Raw genomic sequence first — 15,536 nt, forward strand, 5'->3', positions numbered from 1 at the left:
GAAGCCTCAGTGTTTGGGAGGTGGCTAACGTGCCTGCTTTGTGTCACCAGCAAGTGATGCTACCTGTGGGGAATCAGTTGGAATCCTGAGCTGGGTCAGCCCTGGGTGATGCAGTAAAGGCTCCTACCAGAGGGGACGACAGACGGACGGTGAACCAAGCAACAGGCTGCTGAGTTTCCGGCCTGTGTTTATCGTGTTTTCCGTGTCTCACTGCGTTTCAGTGTCACCCCGAGGAATTCGGGCGGTCTTTAGAGGCTGATGGCCTCTCGGTTCCTCATCAGCCTGGCAAGCCTCCCAGCCCTCTCTGGCCAGACCTTGGCAAGCGCCTTCCCTTGCTCTAACAAAACCCTTCCCACCCTCGCCTCTGGCGAGCTTTTGTTCTTTTAATTGATGGGAATGTGGATACCTTACAGCTTGCTCAGGTCCTTCCTTAGGGCTTCTGCCCTTAGACACCGTTAAGGGCCACCCCCTCCTGCCCTGGGTCCTGAACTACAGAGGGTCCCTCTGGCCCTGACCCTCCCTCTGGCCACGCTTTCCACGGGGTGGGGTCAGCAGGGCCAAGGGGACATGCCCATTGGTTCCACTCCGTGCTCTGGAAACCCAGGAGCCCGAATGCCCCGACCCAGCAGCCCCTTACCCACTTGTAGTGTCTGCACCGGCTCTCCCCAGAGTTCAACTTCCCAGGACTCACAGGGAGGCCAACGGGCAGCTGTTGGCATGGAGGGTATGGGCATAGCCCGGATGTGAGTTTTGAGGGTCCCCCTGTGAATATCCAAGGCCCCCTGGGGCAAGGGATGGACACAGCATTGGGAAGAAAAGGGTCAGGCTAGTGGTCAGAGACTGGGAATCGGCCCTCCGCACACTGTCACTTTCTTTGCGGGACTCCCCTGAGTCTGGGAATTCTAAAGTTGAGCCTGGCCTTTCCCCTTCTAATGAATGTGTAGCTGTAAAGGCAGGAGTTTAGAGCCAACTGCACTTAAAATGTTGACCTACATAGGATGGGAACTCCCAGGTATGCTCTGGCCCTGCACTTCCAAAGGTCCAGAGCAGTTATGCTGGCTCTGCTGAGACTGCAAGAGGCAAAGATCATCTCCAGAGAGGAGGGGTTCCTGCTTCATGCTCCGAAGTCAGGAGCTTCTGAGCGGATGAAACAATGGACACTGAGACCCTCGATTGGAAGTTGGTTTAGAATGACGCCAAAGGTGTGTGTGACGTGTGTGTGCGTGTGCGCTCGCGTGCACCTGGGGATGTGTGTGGTTGTGTGTATGTTAATGGAGGTGAGTGTGGTCCATGACTCCAAGTGTGTGTGCGTGGGCATGTATGTGGGGCAGAGGGTGTGGGCACGTGTGTTTGGGTGTACGTGCACGCATTAGTTTTAAGAATAGTAGAAGCTGTCCTTCAGAAGTCTGAAGTAGTAAAAATTGTAAGGTGTCCCTCACTGTATAATTCAAAATGAAAATAATCTTCAATCACCAGAGATGTAGTCCCCCCCGGTTTCTGATTTTCTCCCCCATATTGATTATGCCTTCATTGTACTGATGAGGAAACTAGCTTAGAGACGTGAAGTGACTCAGCCAAGGGCATGGAGCTCACGAGCCCATGGCCAGGACGCAGGCCAAGAGGCGCGGCTCCAGAGTCCTGGAGCCCTGCTCACGACCGCGCGTGGCCTCTCGGCCGGGGGAACAGATTCTGATGGGTCGGGGCCAGCGTGCAGGCTGCCCAAGCCGCGGACTCTGCAAGTCGGGTGGAGAGTACCAGACAGCACATGACGGTAAAGGGCTGTTCACAAATCAGATAGCTTCCTAGATCTTCGCGGAGTAAAGAGGCACACTGCTCATCCTCTATCCCTTTGCTGGTGGCTAAAAGGGACCAAGGCCCACGAGAGCGCTTCTGGGAGTGGCCTGCCAAAACCTGGAACAGGACTGCTCAGGACTGGCTCTGCAGCAGGAGCAGAGGAAGGCAATGTCGCCACCTGGTGGTGGTCATCCTTGGTAGTGGCAGTAGGAGGCCTCGCAGCCTTGGTATGGAGGCGGCAGGACGAGGTCCTAGTGGATGATCGTTTTCACATGTCTTACAAATCATTGCTTCACATATTTTATCCATCTTTGGGTTTATTCTACGTTGGTAACCATGTTCTCCGTTACTCCATCTTAGCTGGATTGATTAATTTTTTTTGAGGTTAATTTTCTCTTCAATCATTTGGAAGCTATATTGCCTTTCAATGAAAATTCGGTCTAAATTTTCATAAACCATCTCTAAGTTCATTACTTTATATGTAATTGGCCAGTGTTGCTATAACAGTCTCAAAAATGAAATAATCTTTTAGATCTTGTTTCTCAATCATGATAGATTTTCCATATTTTACCTCTTTGCTGTTCCCAATTGTGTGCATGTGTGCGTGCGCGCGCGCTACAGTTACTGCTTTTTAGACATTTGCTTAAAGTTTGTTACATTCACAATGAAAATATAGGTATAAACATCTTGGATTTAATTGTTCACTACCGCTATTTAATCCCATGTCTTTCCCATTTTTGAGTTACTTACTTCTTTCCCAATCAAATGGACACATGATTGGCTAATTTTTTTGAGCAGTGGACTTGGAAATCTTACCTGTCTATACGCAGCTTTATGTTCTCTTCATCAACAGCTCTCAGCCTCAACACTCTAAAACACTCTACAACACTCTCCGTATCTAGGGCCCCAAGCTCTGTTTTAAAATACAGCATTGTTTTTCATATCCAAAAACAAACAAACAAAAAAACAAACAAAAAAACACTTTCCTGATTTAAAGTGCTGCCTTTAAGGACTAGCTAGTCTTGTCTGCTGAATGGATATTAAGAGAGGTTACCTTAACCTTCCTCCTGCTTTTTGCCATAACTCGGCTTCATTGAGAAGCATGTTTTTACCGTTTCTCAGATGGGCTTCCTCTTTGAACTGCTACATCATCACCGTACTCTTTTTCTCCATGCTTATTCCTGAAAAAGTGATCTCTCTAACGGAGTAAAGATGGTTTCTGTCAGAGATGTGTGGCTCCCTGTCCAAAGGTCAAAATGAAGAGAAAAGGGAAGATTCCTGTTTCCGATGCTTCCATTGTGTCAGAATAGAGATCTAGTCCTCTGTGTGGCTGCGGTGGAATCTGCAATATCTTGCCTCAGAGTTTCCTTTTTCTGGCTTACTAGGGGAGCCGCATTAGCTGAGGTCACGGCGCTCTGGCCCTTGTCAGGATCCCGGTGCTGAGGCAGCCCCTTCCCCCCAGCCCCACTCCTTGTTATTTTGATCCTGCCAACTGGGTGCCGGCTGTGTGAACACTGCACCTGGCGGCCAGGATTGCCCCCCCACGCGACGTGTCCCCAGTCCCTCGGCATCCCTCACTGCTACCAGCTAGCTCCAGGAAGGGTGCGAGCTGGCTTCCACTGCCGTCCTTCCCCCTTCCTGTCTAGGCAGGCCCTCCTTTTGCGCCAGTCGGCCCGAAACTTTCTCTCATGCGCTGCATACGCTGAAGGAATTCCTCAGCGTTTTCAGCCGCTAAAGGGCGCTCTTCTCCTCTCTTGGGTCCCCTGCAGCGCTTCCAGTGGAAATTTAGGAGGTGGGAAGGGCTTGGGGGTTCTCCGTATGTAGGGGCTCGCGATCCAGCCGATTCAACTAACTGTGGGTTGAAAATATTTGGGAAAAAATGGAAAGTTTAAAAAAGCAACACTTGAACTTGCCACACACCGGCAACTGCTTACATAGCATTCACGTTGCCTTACATACCGCGCGTCCTCTAGAGATGATTTAAAGTACACAGGAGGACACAGCGAAAGAGAATGTGACAATGACTGTATGCGTATGTTCATGTATAACTGAAAAATTGTGCTCTAGACTGGAATTTGACACATTGTAAAATGACTATAACTCAAAAAATAAAATGTTTCCAGGTAAAAAATAAAGTACATGGGAGGATGCATGTAATTCCATGTAAGTCCTATGTCATTTTCTACAAGAGGTTTCAACATCCATGGATGTTGGCATCTGTGGGGAGTCCTGGAACCAGTGCCCCACGGTGACGAAGGCATGACTGGAAGCCCATGCTCCTTATCCCAGCCTGTCATGTCGCCATGTGGTCTGAATCCTGCCTGTACCACACTCCCCTGGTCACTCTCCTCCAGCCCTCCCAGACTGCCCTCTTCTTCTGGAACAGGCCAAGCTCACTGCACTTCATGTCTGACCTCTACAAATACCCGTTACTTTCTGAGCATGGCTCTGCTTCAGTAAGACGGGCTGCATTGCCACTAGAGAAGACAGGATGGAGTTTCCTTAAAAAACTACAAATGGACTTACCTTATGATTCAGCCTTCCCACGCCTGGGGATATGGCAGGAGAAACCTCTAATTCAAGATGTCACATGAACCTCAATGCTCACAGCAGCCCTATATAATAGCCAGGACATGGAACCAACCCAAACGTCCATCGCCTGGGGACTGGATAAAGAAGTAGTGGTCTCTTTCTGCCGTGGAATACTACTCAGCCATGAAAAAGGATGAAACGATGACATTTGCGGCAACATGGATGGACACAGGGTCATTCTGAGTGAAGTAAGTGAGCCAGAAGAGAGAAAAATGCCATATGATACCACTTCCATGTGGAATCTAAAAAAAAGACAGAAATGAGCTCAACAACCAAAGAGGAACAGACCCACAGACATAGAGAAACAAACTTATGGTTACCAGGGAGGGAACGGGGTGGGAAGGGGTAAATATGGGAATTGGAAAATTGCCCCTTTTGGGGAGGGATGGAAATGGTAGCTATCTTGATGGTGGTGATGGTTTTCTGGTTGTAGACATCTATGAAAATTCATCAAATACTACACGTTAGATGTGTTTAATTGACCGCACAGAAATCCTACCAAAATAAAGGTGTTTTAAAACAAAAGAGATGGGCTGCACTGTGTCCTATGCTTCTATGTGTCTTCAGGGAGGCCTCGAGAGGGCGGTGCTGGCCTTCCTGCCAACACGCTGACATGAAGTCCGAACAATCCATCGATATGAAGAAGATAAGAGCCATGGTCTTCTACGCCATAACATTCTACGCGGATGCTGCCAACTAAAGCTGGGATTTGACTCTCAGCTTTCTGGATGCCAAAGCCAACGGGGAGAGACTGTCAGTATTGCATCATCCAGCCCACCTAACCCACCTTTCTTCTTCCCTAAATGAACCATCAGTGGTGGAGAGGGAGGACATTGAATGCCTTGCCATTTGTCTTGGAATGGGCCGGATACTGACTGTGTCTCTAGCTGCCGTCTCAGCGCTCACCACCAACGTTTTCAACAGCGGCGAGAGGGCAGGAGCCCCCCAGCCACAGTTGCCTTCATCCAGTCAGGCAGGACCCAGCTTGCCCTTTCTGGAGTTTGGGTGGGGTGGAATCAGGCACCGTGGACAGCTCCTGCCTAACTCTGCCCTTTTCTTCTTTTCCTGGAAGTCTTTCTCATCTCTCTTCCTACAAAGGCCGGGGCCTGTTCCCAGATCATTGAACACCTCCAGGCAAAGGGAAATCACAGAGGTGCCCAGGCCCACGCTGGAACCTGTTGACCTAAGGTCTATCTCCCTGTCACTTCTGCCATTGGTTGGAAACTCTGAGAGCAACTAATCCCCATTCTGTTTGGCAGTCCTGGAGTATTTGACGACCATGATTCTGTCCTTCTGTCTTTCTCCAGGGTCTAACCACTGCCAGTGCCCTCCTCCTCCCCTGCAAACAGTCCCCTTACACCCAGCCTGACAGGACATTCTCCTCCTTAGATCCAAGCCAGACATTGAGATGGAGCCAAATGCTGGGCAGCCCAAGGATTACCAGCTAGGTGGGGCAACTAGATGCCTTGTGCCTTTGCAGCTCTGCTCTAGTGGGGGGTTACGGCTAGATGTTGAGGCGTGGATCTGGGCGTCACAGAGAACCACACGCTGAATGCAAGTTCTCACAGTGAGCTTGCTCCTGGGAGGCCCCACAGCAGTGTTGTAAGTAGAGAAGCACAACCCCAGCCAGGAGCCTGAGAACAGGCCCCCTGACGGTGCTGCGTCCAGCAACGGGCGGCGTCAGTGAGAGGGAGCTGGGGATCTATAAAGAGGCCAACGAACACGCACACAAACGTTCCAGCAGTTAGAATACAAGTACCTATGAAAAGAAGATTTTTAGTGTGTTTTTTAAATTGTCATTTTGTATTACTTTAATGTTGGAAGTAATGTCAGTCCTGGCTACTTATAGATGGTGAGAATGTGGATGCTTTGTTTTCCCTTCTTTTTGTTCCACTGTATTTTCTAAAATTAACACTTAATTTTTTTATTTGTGTGTTTCTAAAACTGGAGACCAAATGGCTGAGAAAAGGAGAGACTTGTAACTGTCAGATTGTTAGTGTGGCCACTGTGCAGGCAGGACCGGGCACCAGCACAGCTGGCTGCTGCTGGGAGAGGGCCACCCAGGGCAACAGGACCCAGTGCAGCCTCCCCAGCTTGGGACCTGATCCTCAGCTTTGCAGGGCCACACCCTCAATTTTATTGAGTGAACTGGAATGGTCTCCCTCCAAACACTTTGTAAACATTCTGAATTGAACCAAACTATTGTATTTAACCTGGTAACACAATATTCCCTGACAGGTTGGTAGATATCTCAAGTGTGAGTGTTAACACACTTGGAGAGAGAGTGATGCAGATGCAAATGTGGAATCTTTCTTGCTTTCAATGAGTACAATGCATAAAGCAAGAAGAGCTATCAGATGAAATTCACTGTCTTGGAGAACTTGGCTCTGCTTAGTTAGAAAGACCTCAGCCCATGAAAGGGGGAGAGCTTAGCTACACCCAGATCCGGGAAGGATCCTCGGGGCTCAGAACCATCCTACAGGTTGGGTGGCACTGAAAAGAGGTCCTGAAGTGAAAAGACTATGGGGTACCTATACCCTTTGTTTCATCTGTTTAGGATGCATGTAATATGGAAACGTTTTCCTGATTACTGGCATTTTAAAAGAGAGAAGCCGCAGCTTCCTCCTATGAATATGCAGTTTCCAACATCAGATGGGCAAACTTGGAGTTTGGCCGAGATGTTCTTGATGGGTCATGGAGTCTTGAATCCAGTCACTACCCTCTCTTCCTGGCACCAAGGCCATATTTGTTTTTTTCCTTCAAACATCTCTCCAGTTTTCACTTCCATGTCATCTCACCACCACTGACCCTAGACCCCAACTCAACTGCAATATGGCACCCACTTCCTATCTGGTCTCTCTGCCCTCATGCTGCTGCCTCTGTGTCATCCTCTATGCCGCCACTGGGGTGGCCTTTTCAAAATGAAAATCTGGGCATGTCTTATCCCTGTCACCTGGAGATGGGGGAAGGTAAAGGATGTTTCAAAAGAGCAGTACTATCTGGTCCACCATCCCTCATCTCCAGCTCCCAGAGATGTCCCTGCAGCATGATCAGCTCCCTCAGAGGCTGGCCACAGAGCACCACGACTTGGGTTCTCCCAGGGCAGAGGCATAGATTTATACTCATTGTTCCCTGTGATGACATTCATGAAGCCACCTGGAGATTATGTCCCTTATGTCTTGGAAGGAGAGGATGGACTAGCCAATTACCAAAAGAGTTTCTTGGGTCGGTGGGTCATTTGGTCCCTTTTTGTCTCTCTTTGCCACCTCATGTTCCATCCTAGAGAGATCGAGTCCTCTGCTGATGACTGAAGAATGGAAGGAAAGGATGGTTAATCCCCTTCCTCAGAATTTTTTAAAAATTTCTAGTCCATGTTATATGTTTCCCCTCCATAGCACCCCAGGTGGGGGGGGGGGCGGCAGGAATGGCATTCCCCTCCCCATCTAATACCATGCAGCAACCTCCAGTATGCACCCTCAAGAGTCCCCTCAGAGCCACCTCTCTGCCAGCCAAGATCACCCGCTGGAGCATCTTCACCCCACCCCACCCTTTTCTCCTTTCAACACTCTGCCATCTCCCCTCTCTACCTCCTACCCTTTGGCTCTCAGGGCTTCCAGCCTGGGTTGTCCACCATTGTTGGCTCTGCTCAGTGGACAAAGGTGGAAACTCTGGGTCCTGGAAAGGACTGGAGGCAAAAAGCCTATCATTATGGCTAGGCCTTTGGATGAAAAACATAAAAACCAGCCAACCACTCACATTGGGAAGGTCAGTCTCCTGATGGAACATGTTTAGCACCTTATAATGCCCAACTGTGTCTGTCTGCCTCCCAGTCTTAAGTTACAAACAGTTTTTTTGTTTGTTTGGTTTTGATTATTTTTAAGGGAGAGGAGTGGATGGGTTCATTGTGGGAAAAATAAGATTTTTAAAAACTTTTGGTATAAGAAGTTTCGTAGAGATTAAAACTCTATCATGTACTATGCTAAGCATATTCTGGAAGGTCTTCTAGTGTCTGTTTACTTTCTTCACAATAAACTCCTCCGAGCTGGCTCTGTCTGCTTCTAAGCTCCCTGACGGAGCAGTGATGACTGCGCCAGGTCAGCTCCATGCCCTTTGGGATGCCAAGTTCCACACAGAAACGCTCGCTTTCACAGCTCAAGGGTTACTTCAATTAGTACATATTAACTTTCCAGTTCTATATACTTGCTTGACAACGTTCTTATAGACATAGATGCTTATTTTTCTTTTTTAAGCATCATTAGTTTTGATGTGTGGGTTTTCCTTGGCCTTCAGAATATTTATGAGACTTTGATGGACACAGCAGATGATGATTTTCATGGTTATTCTTTTTTATGTAAAAGGGAAAGACATTCTCGGTAGTAAAATCATATTTAGCAGTTTAAACAATAAAATACCAACTCTCCAAAAGAGGGGAAACTAAGAATGTGGAAAGGGGGCCAAATTCCAGGAATGAAAAAGAGGCCGGTAGGGTTAAGGTGAGAAATGCTGGAGGGGAAGCTGTAGCTCAAGTGGTTGTGTGCATACTTAGCAAGCAGGAGGTTCTGGGTTCAATCGCCAGTACTTCCTCTAAGAATGAATAAATAAACCTAATTACCTCCTCACACACACACACACACACACAAAGATGGGACATGCTGGAGCAGAAAATGAAATTCATGTTAATGTAGAAAGCTTCATTCCTGAGTGCATGAAACCTGGGACGTAAGTTTGCAGTCCTCTGTGAGGCCGGGTCGTTGATGCCGGGGGAGAACTCAGAGCACTTGGAATCCACTGGGCGCTTTACAAATATTGATGCTGGGCCCCACGCCTCCTACCCCATCCACCAAGATTGGATCGGGTTGGTCTGGAGTGTGGTCGGGGCCTCGGGGTCTTCAAGCACTGCCGCGCCCTCCCCCTTGGTAATTCGCTGACTGGGAGGTGATCCACCCACACCCCTTGTTTATAAATGAGGACACTGAGCTCAGTGGGAAAAGAGCCCAGGATCACAGCAGGCTCGAGGCAACGCTCAGACTGGCACCCAAGCCCAGTGCTAGCTTCCTGCCCCCTTTGGCCCTCTGTCCCAGCCCCCGACTCCAACAGGACCAGCTCCAAGCCTCACTGGCTTTCCCTCTCACCCCCCACCCTCACCTGCACAGGTCGATGTCACCGTGATCGGGGCCCGGCAGCTGGTGGGCTTGAACGTGGACCCCGTAGTGTGCGGGGCGGTGGGGACGACGAGAAGTGCACATCCATGAAGGAGTGTGCTAACTGCCCCTCCTACAACGAGGTCAGTGTCCTTGCCCTCGGGGAAGGGACCTCTAAAGGGTGACCGGGGCTGCGCACCGGCTCATCGTGCCCAACAGGAGAAGCTGGGAGTCATGGGTCACAAAGGGCTACCAGCTGGGGTGACCCCGGCCCGCCCTGGCCCAACCCCCAGCACACTGATGTGCAGGGCCCTGTCCTCTGAACCCCTGGTCTGGATCCCAGATTGACACTGGTCTGAGCACGAGCCACCCTGAGAAAGGAACACTGCCCCAGGGCCTCCTGCGCCGCTCCCAGCAGTGCCTGTGAGTGAGCCCTGCTCCTGTGAGACCTGCTTCCAGCTGCTTCCCAGGCCCGGGCCCCAGCCCATGGTGGCCCCGGCCCATGGTGGACCCAGAACCATAACGAGCACCTGAGATGTGCTGTGCCATCTCCTAAATTCTTCTAAGGGCGTTATGTCTTCTGATTCTCACAACTGTCAGAAGTTGTCACCATCAAGCCCATTTTACACAAGGGACATTGAGGCTCCTGGAGAAGGACCTGGCCCAGGTGCTAAGTGACAGAGTCAGTTCTGTGTGCATGTGCTCCCTGCCCGCTGTCGTCACGGGTGACTGAACCTCTCTCTGCGGGGCGGAGACTGAGGCCTCCATCTGGGAAGCGCCAGGATCGCAGATCATTATAGACAGAGGAGGGCCCGAACTGTCCAGTCTCTGCCCAGCTCTCTGCCTGCCACCCTGGAAGGCCACCCCAGACAGCACTGTGCCTCGGCTCCCGGGAGGGACCCATCATAGTCAGCTCTGGGGAGAGAAGCCACGCAGATGCCTGATGCACATCGGACTAAGTCAGAGATCACTGGGAGGGGGGCCCTGGCCCTCCCTTTTCTGGAGGGGCTTCCCGCCTGCTTCTCCTGGCGGCTCCAGGCAGTGAGGGGAGCCAGGCCAGCCCACGTGAGGCATCCTTGTCCCGTGCCTCAGCGTCTCCTGAGGAGCGGTGAGGGCGGAAGGCACCATCTGCCACGTGTGAGAGGACGTCCCTTAGGCAGCTGTGGGAGCCTCCAGCTGCGCCCCTTCAGGAAGAAAGCACGCAGCCACCTTTCACGGGGACCCGGGCTATGGCCGGGGCCTGGCCGAAGTCTCCTAAGCAACCACAGATGGGCCCTGTTCCTACAGCTGGTTTCCCGCAGGACTGGGACCTCACTGTTCAGGATGCCCCTCAGCCCCGTGTGGCAACTTTCCCAGGATCCAGGAAACTCAGGCTCCCATCTCTGACCTCATGTCAGGACTTATCCCTGACTGGAAAAGCCTCCAGCCCCGATAAGGTCTAATTTTCCTGAACAGCTATGGAGACAGGCACCCACAGCCTTCCGTGGTTATCTGATAGTGGCGAGGCCATGTTGGGGTGACTGGAGGGCTCACCTTGCACTGAACCCACACACCTCATGTTTCATTCAAATGCCTTCCTCCTTTCCAAGGACACGGAGCTGTTCTCCCCGCTCTGTGGCTCCCCAGCAAACTCCTACTCACTCTGCAGGGCCCAGCTCAAATATCTTTGCACTGAGCAGCCTTCCATGCACTCTCTAGGTCAGAGATCAGGGCATTCCTCTCTCTCTGACAGTAACATTGCTGAGTTGCAGTTGATCGTTCATGTCTTAAACTGGGAGGCTCTTGGTCTCCTGCATCGCTGTAGCCCAGCCCAGGGACTGGCATGTACCTGGAGGTCTTTGGTGACACTCTGACAAATGGATACTTACCCAAATGAAGAAACAGACAGCCACGGGGCACCTGCTGTGCACCAGGCTCATGCCTGGCTACGCGAGGGCTGCAAACAGGATACCTCCTAGTTCTAGCCTCGAATCTGTTTTCCAAACTCTAAATTTATATCCACTAAGACTATTTATTCTGCTCATCTTTGGACTATCTTCAATTTATACCTGATCACATTTTTGTTCCTTTTCACAAACCCAAGTAACAGATTTATTCAATTTCTCTCTCCTCTCACCCCGAGCTCCTCTCACTCAGCACTGTGCATCACAGGATGCTGAGCAGCGTCCCCGGTTCTACCCGCTGGACACCAGTAGCAATCCTCCACTCAGGGGTAGCAACCAAGAAGTGTCCAGAGGTTGTCAGATGCACCCTAGGGGTTGAAATTGCCCCCAGCTGAGAACCAGAGCTCTAAACTATCTTCCCATGATTCCTTCCAGCCCCGAAGCTGGAATTTTCTTTCCCTTTTCTTCTCTTTCTGGGCTAAATTCCTCTTCCTGTTATAATATCCCCCTGGTCCCAGAGGTGGACTGCTTCCTTCTAATTCTCTGAGTTGATGGGAACCTGCCTTTGACACCGCTAAACATGATAGAGGGAGGTGAAAATAATCAACATCACATAGGTAATTACAAAAGGGAAATCAGCTCCAGAGATACAAGAACTATGAGCGCAGATGGCTCAGAGTGCTAGCTGAGCCCCTCCCTCCACCAGGGCGGGCACAGCTCTGGGGCACTCGGTCTGGCCTTGACCCTCCTGCCTGGCTGTCGAGAAGGGAGACCTGTCTTTCGAGAAGGGAGGCTCACAATCATCACTCTTCCCGATCAACCTGGCTGTCCACAGGCCAGAGCAAGACCCCTTCTCCGTGGTTGCATCCAGTCCTGCCCACCAGCATCTTCCTTCTACCTAGAACCCCCCCTCCCCTTTGTCTGGAATCACTCTCTACGTCCCAGATTATCTAGCACGACACCCTCCCCTCTGCATCACCAGCTCTGCCTTTGCTCTGCTTCTGGCTCCTCCTTGGCCTGCAAGGCCTTTCACTCCAGAGTCTAAGTGCAGCGAGGAGAACTGTCCTGCTCGAGGACAGGAGCTAGAAGCATTTCATCTCTCTGTCCATCTACCTGCCTACGTGTGTCTGTCTGTCCGTCCAGCTGTGCCTTTCCTCAGTCCCCCATACCTCCTAGTGACCACACTTCCCTCACTTTACTCCTTGCAGTCACGTCTGCCCGACCCCCAGCTTTCCTGAAACTAGGAACAGCCAATTCACCACAGACTTGGCTGTTCCTAAGTTCAGGGTCCACCATCGTCCCCTCTCCCTTGACTGCCCAGATCCTTCCATCCTCTCGCTGCCCCCGCCCCGGGGACCTCTCCTGCCCTCTCACGTTTTCCCCTGTCTCGCCAGCTCCTGTCCTCACCGCCTTTCTCCCTCTGCCCACTGCTCAAGTGCTGCTGCTGCTTGGAGCCCTGTCCTGGGCCACCTTCTTTCCTAATTTCCCACCTACTCGCCTGGGGTGTCTCCCCAAGGGGTCAGGTACCGTCTGTGTTTCTAGATGCGTGGACCACCCGCCTCTCCAGAGCTTCAGCCCCCGTGGTCAGCACCACCTGGGCAGAGAGCTGCTATGCACAGCACTTGGCATGCACTGTGCCCTGACATGACCTGGGCTGAGTGCTTGGCTGGGATCATCTCATTTAGATTTATAACCACGCCTCCCAGCAACCTCGTGAATGGTGCCCCGGAGCATTTCCCCAGGGTGGCTCTGGATCATTAATCCCATGTCACAGAGGGGTAAACTGAGGCCCAGGATAGAAGTGGTTTGCCCCAAAACTCAGGCTTTTTGGCTCTAAAGTTGGCACTTTTACCCACAATGCTCTAGCGTGAGCCTCCAGCAGCTGGGAGAAGATTCTCATTTATTCCAAGTACTTGGGCCACATTTCTTCCTTCTCCTTCCCACAAGTTCACCAAAGCAGTGGGCCCTCTGCTCACTGCCCACACCCTCATTATTCCCAGCGCTGGTATGCTGAGGTCAGGAGAAGTCATGGGGAGCTGCACCTGTGCGTGGCAGCTCCCAGCTGGGGAGGACGGGTCACAGCCACCGCATTTACACTGACAGCCGAGTAAGTTCATCCATTCTCAGTTCTAAGGCTCAGCTTACTGTAAAAGTTAACACCTCTGAAGTTGGGGTGCAGCGTGCAGGCAGCATTGTACTTTAATGGTGATGTCTGTGGGACCCCGATAGCCACAGTGTACCTTCCAGCATCTCGTGTGCCTCATCAAGCCCGGTAACGAGACTCTAAGGTGGGTCATTACCCCAACTTGACAGCTCACAAAGCTGGGGTTCAGAGGATGTGTTGCTCAGGGCCACACAGCTCTCAGCTGCATCAGGGTGAGCAGGGTCCAGTGGTTCTTGCTCCTCCTGCACATCCACATTTTGGGGCTCAGGGGACATGGCCCGGGTGCAGACAGGCACTGCCAGGAGGGAGGGGACCGGCACTCAGCCTCTGCCGGCCCAGAGACACCAGGTCTGGGGCCTTCCCTCTCCAGCGCTTCATCTCTGACTTCCACATCTCCCCTGATGGTATGTTCGATAGGATCATCAAGACCTCGGTGAGTGGCGCACAGTCCCTGGCAGGTGGGGCTCCAACTGCACCTTTGTGCAGACTTGCAAAGGGCACCCCCTCTGGGAGGGCCAGCCACAGAAAAGCAGACCTGCACCCAGACACACATCTGAGCAAGCCGAGCACTGGCTGGATTTGGGCCCCACTCACTCCATCAGCCAGATGCTTCTGGAGAGTGTACAACCTGTTCACCTGTACCTGGGAGCCCACAAAACACAGAACGCAGGACAGCCTGATGCTAAGCCCCAGAGAGCCACCCCTGCCCTGCCGGATGCCCTCCTGCTTCCATGAAGCTCAGGTCCCCAGAAAGTGAGGTGGCACCACTGGAAGTCAACTCTTTGCCCGGTGGAAAGCCTCAGCCCCATCCCTCCTGACTGGCGGCTGGTGGATCTGCCTGGAAGGTGACTCACTCCAAGAACCTGCTGCGCAGTGGCACCCTCGTGGGGTCCTTCAAGATGGACGTGGGAACCACGTGTTGCCAGCCTGGTGTGTAGTCGCATGGCCTGGTCAGTGTGGGTGCACACGGCTCTGGGAGCTTGGGGCACGCTGTCCTTCACACCCTGCCAGCCCCTGGTCTCAGCCTGGCCAGGACCGTGAACTCGGATGGGGCCACAAGTACACACAGCCATGGGGTGTGCAGGGCAATGGGGAGCCCTGTCTGCACACAAAAACAATGACTACCTGCACCCAGTCTGCGGGGTTCACAGGAGCCCCACGAGGTAGGCAGCATCACCCCCTTTTACAATTGGGGAGCCTGGACCTTAGAGCAGCACCCGGGTTTCCCCAGTCACCCAGTTGGTCGGTGGTGAAGTTCTCAGCACCAGATGCAGTGACGCTGGGCCCTCAAACACTTCCACTGACCATCCATCAAGGGACCCAGGCCACCTGAGACCAGCCTTGTGGTGCTGTGTCTATGGTAACCTGGAGTCAAACCTCCATGGAGTCAGTGAAGGAACTCCGAGGGGTGGCCCAGAGGGCTGGTGATGATGGCTGGGCCAGGCAGAGAAAGTGCCCTTGACCTGACAGACAACAGCTAAGCACACGGCCAGCCCAGGAACCACAGGCACACAAGCTGGCATTGGGCTCCACCCAAGCCCTGCAAGTGGACTTGTCACTGGCGGTACAGTAAGGACCTCGTTAGCCCTTTGACAGTGACACTACAATGTGTGACTATCACATCTGACCCTCAGCAAACAGTGAGGGAGGCATCAGCGTTCCTCCCCATTCTACAGAAGAGGTAAATGAGGCCAAGAGAAGTTGTGTCTCAGAGGTGCCACTAAACTACTAGGTTGAACAAATTGGCGATTCCTTGTGGTTCACCCTAGCAGACACTTGGCTGGTGCACGTTATAACTATCATTCAGGCCAGGAAACTGAAGTTCAAAACCCAAGATTATACACATAAAAATCACAAAACCATAGAACATGGAAACTTCAAGAGACCTTAAAAACACCTAGTCTGATCTCTCTATGAAAGGACAGAAAGAATAAACCCACTCCCTCTTCAAATAGCCTTTAC

General features: G+C 51.8%; 1 pseudogene; it reads left to right on the top strand.

Annotated features, from left to right (window-relative positions):
- Positions 1-717: 717 nt before the first annotated feature.
- LOC141578281 (otoferlin-like) overlaps positions 718-15,536 on the top strand; it is a 28,074-nt pseudogene continuing 13,255 nt past the window's right edge.

Source organism: Camelus bactrianus, chromosome 8, assembly GCF_048773025.1.
Source record: "Camelus bactrianus isolate YW-2024 breed Bactrian camel chromosome 8, ASM4877302v1, whole genome shotgun sequence".
Lineage (NCBI taxonomy): Eukaryota > Metazoa > Chordata > Mammalia > Artiodactyla > Camelidae > Camelus > Camelus bactrianus.